Below are 6,000 nucleotides of genomic sequence, written 5' to 3'. Positions count from 1 at the left end.
TGCCAACCCAGTTCCTGGCTCTGCTTGCTTGGGCCAAGCAGAACAAATTTAATCCCTCTTCCAGGACAGTACTTCAAATACTTGAAGACAGCTATTAATGTCCCTCTCAACTCTTTTCTCTTGGCTAAATATGTCCATTTCCTTCAACTAATCGTCCTATAACATGGATTCAAGGTCCTTCATCATCCTGATTGCCCTTCTCTGGACACTGTCCAGCTTGTCAGTGTCCTTTTGAAACTGTGACACTCCAAACTGATGACAGTGCTCTAGATGAGGTCTGAGTAAGGTAGAGTACAGGTCCTAGAACATACCTAGGCCTCAGGGATGAAAACTTCTGCCTCAATTTGTAGAACCTGTATCTATAGCTCAGAGCTGGTGGAATCCTTTTCTTGCTCCTTGGCCGGAAGGGAGAGTATAAGGAAGAAGTGTCTGCACTTCCACTGTAACAGTCAGGGAAGATATATTCCTGCCCTTCCGATTTAGAATTCTTAATTCAGTTGTGTGAACATTATCACACATGGTAGCTGTGGCTTAATGGAAAAATGCCCTAAACTATGAAGCTGGAAACCTGGGTTCTAGCTCTGTCTACCATTGACTTGGTAGGTGACTTTGGGCACTCAACTTCTTTTTTCTGGGCCTCAGTTTCCTTATCTCTAAAATGGGAATGAATTGGATAACTTCTAAAGTCTCATCTAGCTGCAAATGGCTATCCACTGCTATTTTTGATCCCTTCTAGATCTAAGTAAAATGATCATATATATAACACTAACCCTATGATCTGATACATCTTGAGTTCCCTGTGGATCAGGTGGGCTTTTGTGAGCTACCCTAGGAACCTGACCACCATATATACCATTGTTTCTGTGGGAGCATGCCATCTGCATTATAAGAAATCAACTTTTGAACACCAATTCATTAGAACTTGAGGACTGCCTTTGTTTTCAAAATAAATCCACTAGCTTCATTTAATATTAGACATCTAATTGAAGTCTTTCACTTTACTCAGAAAATTAAATCTTAAAATATAGTGAACAAATTATGTATAATTATATATAAACCTCTCATGTTCAGGTCATTCTTTAATACTGCTAAAATGGATACTCATCCCAAAGAGATAGGAAAATGATATTGCCTTAGTTTTCATGACAAATAGATCAAAAACTTAGTTTTGCTTAAGGTGCCACAACAAGATATTGTCAGAGGTAATATGAAGAACAAAAATGATAGAATCCAAGATCTGTGCAGTATCTGTATTATGTGTTGTAGAAGGCTTAAAATTACACAAACCACACGTGTGTGAATGCACACAAACACCCACATGGTCCAAGATCCCAAGTGAGGAATAGTTGAATTTGTTGCACTAGTCATTAGGGTTTTTCTTACAATTTGTATCTCACTAAACAAATTCAGAATTGTCCTAACATAGGCTATCATGACAAAAAAGGGACATGAATTCTGAAGTTCATGATTTTAAGCCTCCATAAGACCTATTCATTAAGAAGAGAGTTGAGATTTTTTGAGAAAGATGTGGTCTGAAAAAGATCACTTCCCATCTAGCCAGGTTTTCTAACTTTAATTGTAATTATTAGTTAGCATTCTGAATAACCTTTCTCTACAGTGTAGATTGCATTGGGAAGAGGCATTTCTGTTAGTCAACAGAGCATATATGTATCAATCAGTTCAAGACTGATTAAAATAAAATTCTTTTTGTTGTAAGAAGTGTCCCCTATTCATTTTTGTTGTGCACTGTACTATATATCTAGCATTAATAATTAACAACACTCTTTACCTAATGTTTATAAGTGCTGTTTCTCTCTGTGAGGGGCAACATAGGATATCTTAAAATTATTCCTTCTAAAGGACAAATCAATAATCAATATTCAAGAAGTATTATATTTCAATACTTGTATGGATCCATGATGTCCTCAATATAGGTACTTCCTCCAACATGGCAGATCGCAACTTATCCATGCTTTCTCATCCTACTGTGACTCTTGCCCAAATCTTCCCATACATTCTCTGCATACTAGGCTCTGGGCCCTTCTCTAGATCTCTTGAAATTGGGTACCAATGAGGCAAGTTATCCATAAGTTGTTCTTGATAAATCACCAACCTACCTCTTTTTCTGGTCATACACTTCTTTAATGCCACTTGTCTTGCATAATTCTCCATTGCCAATGTGTTGCTGCCTACTCATACCCACCATATGAATGAATAAATGAAAAAAATCACTAAGAGTTTACTATGTGCAAAGTACCATATATTATATGTTAAGCACACAAATAGAAAAGTAAGGCAATTTCTGCCCTCAAGGAGTTCACATTTTAATAGGGGGAGAGAACACATAAAGGAGGTTTCAGCTGCAAATCTAAAAGGCCCCATGGTGCTTAGGATACAGGGGATAATGAGATAGTAATTCATCTTCTTTAATATTTCCACTGAGACCATATTAGTTTCTGATGTTGAACCAATTGTTAGTACCAAGGACTTTGGTTGTGAGAACTTTCTTTTCTGGGTCTTCAGTAGCTATGGCTGCAAAGCCATCAAGGGATAAAACACCTGCAGAAATTGCCAGGTCTCATTTTTTCAGGGGTTGATACCCAGGATGATGACTATGTGGCATGGGTTGTAAGGGGTGCCAGTGGTCTGAGGGACATTGATATTCCTAGGGCTCTTGAACTCATGATCCTGGGCTATTTCCATCTGGGTCTGAGAGGATATGGTGGTCAAGGTAGTGGTAATGATTTGACTTGTCCGGCATACGTATGCTACTTTGTGTGGCTTCATCTAGGCTTGTTTGCCTGCCCTGTTTGTCACAATCGATTAACAACTGCTGGAGTTGGCTGGCCCCGTCTTCATAGGGGTTTCTCCCTTGGATCAAGGCCTTTTTGGCTTTTGGGTTCAGGATCCTGGGCTGTTTCCATTGGTTCTTGAGGGGAAGCAGTGGTGGCAGTGATTTGGCTCACTTGACTCATGCTTCCTCTTGTCTGTCCCTCAGGGTTCACTGCTGCTTTGGCAATAGGCTTTGCTACTACCCTTTGGCCTACTCTTAAGTTCAATTCTTCAGAGATGGCAGTATTCAAGAACTTGATGCCATATTGTATTGCTGAAAAAAATACAGACATTAAAAAGATGGATGTTTGTTTCTGGGAATAGTAGAGTGTCATTGAAAAAAGTATCCAATAGGGCAGCTAAGTGGCGCAGTGGATAAAGCACCAGTCCTGGAGTCAAGAGGACCTGAATTCAAATCTGGCCTCAGACACTTGATACTTACTAGCTGTGTGACCCTAGGCAAGTCACTTAGCCCCATCGCCTGGCAAAAAAAAAAAAAGTGCCCAATTTCCCAAAGGCAGTCCAGCCTACCTTCCGCTTGTTCAGTTGTAGATCCATCTCATTGTCCATCTGCAGTGTCCAGGATAGATGTACTAATTGGCCAGGTTTGTGGGTTCTAAGTCATATTCTGGACCAGGGGTGGAGAACCTGCTGCCTCAAGGCTACATGTGGAGCTCTAGGTGCTCAAGTGTGGCCCTTTTGAATCCAAACTTCACAGAGCAAGTCCCCTTAATAAAAGGATTGTTCTGTGAAACTTAGACTCACTTAAAAGGCTGCATCCAAGGACCTAGAAGGCTATATGTGGCCTCGAGGCTGCCGGTTCCCCACCCCTGGTCTGAACAATAAGCATTCTTTACCTGCCTGGTATTTTACTGAGTAGAGAGTTGAGTCAAATATTTTTGAGTAATCATGGTTCTTATCTAAGAGGCTCTGAAATATGTTGAGGTTTGATCCAATCAGAACAATGTTGTCTGCAAACAGGAACATCTGCAGCATCACACCATCAACTTGTTGTTAGGTCATTTCAGTAGTGTCTGACTCTTCCTGCCAGTTGTAGATAGGCTTGCAGGACATAAAAGCGAACGAGGTTAGTACATTAGTTGTGTGAATTCCTCTGTATGTTTCTTCTTCATAACCCTCAGCAGCCATTTTCACTCACTAAACCTGTAGCACTGGTTCATCTCCCTGTGGATTCAATACGGGAACTCTTGAGTAATCTGTTGGTCTCTCCAGAGGGCAGCATGGTCCTACTCCCAGTTCCTGGTGTGTGCCTTTAATTTTCTCTTTCTTTTTTTCTATTGGGTAAGTTTCATGGGGGAGGATACAGCATAAAATACTTGGATATCACAGTCCTGTCCAGGTAGAAAGAGAGGATAAAAGCAGGGCTCCATTAAGAGGGCGCCATTTTCTCTAAAATTCTTTTCATCTTCATAACTCCCTTCTATCTTTCCTCTGACATCACTTCTTTTCCTCCGTTGTCCCTCCAAGTATAATATATCCTGCTATGCAAACCAGGTGAACGAAGCTAGGACATAATGTCAATGTACTGGCAGGAGCTACACAGCTACATTTATTTCCTGTTGTCTTTAGGTCAGGGTTTACTAAACTCTGTTGCAACAAGGACCCTTTAGGCAGGCTGATGAAGCCGATAGCCTCATTCTTAGAATAGTATGTTTTTAAAATTCATTTTGAAGGAAATACATGATTTCAATTAGAGGTTTGTGAAAATTAAGATATGATATATTTTCTCCTCTTAATTTCATGGACCCTCTTCCCAAATCTATCCACAGATTCCTTAGCTCTCCATGGACTCCAGTTTAAGAACACCTGTTCTAGATGCACAATAAAATGAGTACCACCAATTCCTTTGTCTCTCAAAAGGGAGGCTATGCGTCATCTTTAAATTGTGCTGCCACTTTTGCAGTATCTTTTTTTGTCTTCTGGTTTCATGGCTACGAAGACTGTCAAAATCAGCAACTCCATTCCTCTTAGTACATCCATTTATTTGCTGCTGGACAAGTATCTCCCATATAAATTACCACCAGCAGCTAAATTGATGCACAGAGACCATCTAAAAACTTTCTGTTGCTTAACACCCTCTGTCTCCTTTTCTATCACCGAAGAAGCAAAAGGAGACCACACTGAACTGTGTTTTTGACTCATCAGTTATCATGGCTAAAGAATGCATTACCAAGTGGCCTCTCCATTCAGGTTGACAGTCACAAAGTGGATTGCTGAGACCATGAATGATAAAATTTGTTAGATCTTGATCTCCATGAACAAAGGCCAAAGTGACCTCTGTGCCATGATGAAGCACTAAAGTAGGACTCTGTGGCCATACACAGTATCATCAAGAAGCATTTTTTAAAAATTCCATTTAGCAAACTTTGCTACTTTCATTTATGTAGTTGATTTATGTAGCTAACCTTCTAAAAATACAGTTAAAAATAACAAAAGCAAATCTGGGGAAATAGGAATATATATCTCCATAAAGACTGTTGTACAGAAATGAAATATGAGCAGAAACATCTCAATGAAGAAAATCTATTAAAGAAAACCATCCTTCCTTTCCTGGAAGTTAAGAGGACCCCTGCCTAACTTCTTAAGTGCTGAGGCAATGCCTGTTGTATTCAAACAGCCAGTTTGCCCTTTTGGAATTTTGTTTCAAAAATGCAAATGTTACATATTTTTAAAACTTTTTTTAAACATTTAAGAAACATTTTTAAACATTTAAGAAAAAAATCCCCCCAAATAAAATATATTTGTGTAAACCATTTATGTTCAAGCACAAAACAAGAAATCATGAGGTGATTCTGTTCCGTTAAAGGCATCTTTTTCCAGCTCATTACTTGACTTTATTTTATCTTTGTTCCCACTTCTTAGCTGTCATAAAATTCAGCAGATCAATGGTCAGGACAATAGCAAACATCTGTTTTTTATGGGAACTGCTCTTTGTGTGGCAGTTGGTTAGCTGGTGATTCACTAGCACAAAATTGTCAGTCTCAGATGTAGGAGAGGTTCCTCAAGGGAAAAGAGAAGGGATAATTTTCACAATCTGTCTATGAAACACCAGCTGACACTTTTGCAAGTATCTCTTTGAGGGGAAAATGAGCATCTTCCTTTTATACTGAGGTCAGTGTAGACCAGGGGGTGGGGAACCTGCAGCCT

Source organism: Vombatus ursinus, unplaced genomic scaffold, assembly GCF_900497805.2.
Source record: "Vombatus ursinus unplaced genomic scaffold, bare-nosed wombat genome assembly UNPS02014781.1, whole genome shotgun sequence".
Classification (NCBI taxonomy): Eukaryota; Metazoa; Chordata; class Mammalia; order Diprotodontia; family Vombatidae; genus Vombatus; species Vombatus ursinus.
This window is presented reverse-complemented; position numbering follows the sequence as displayed.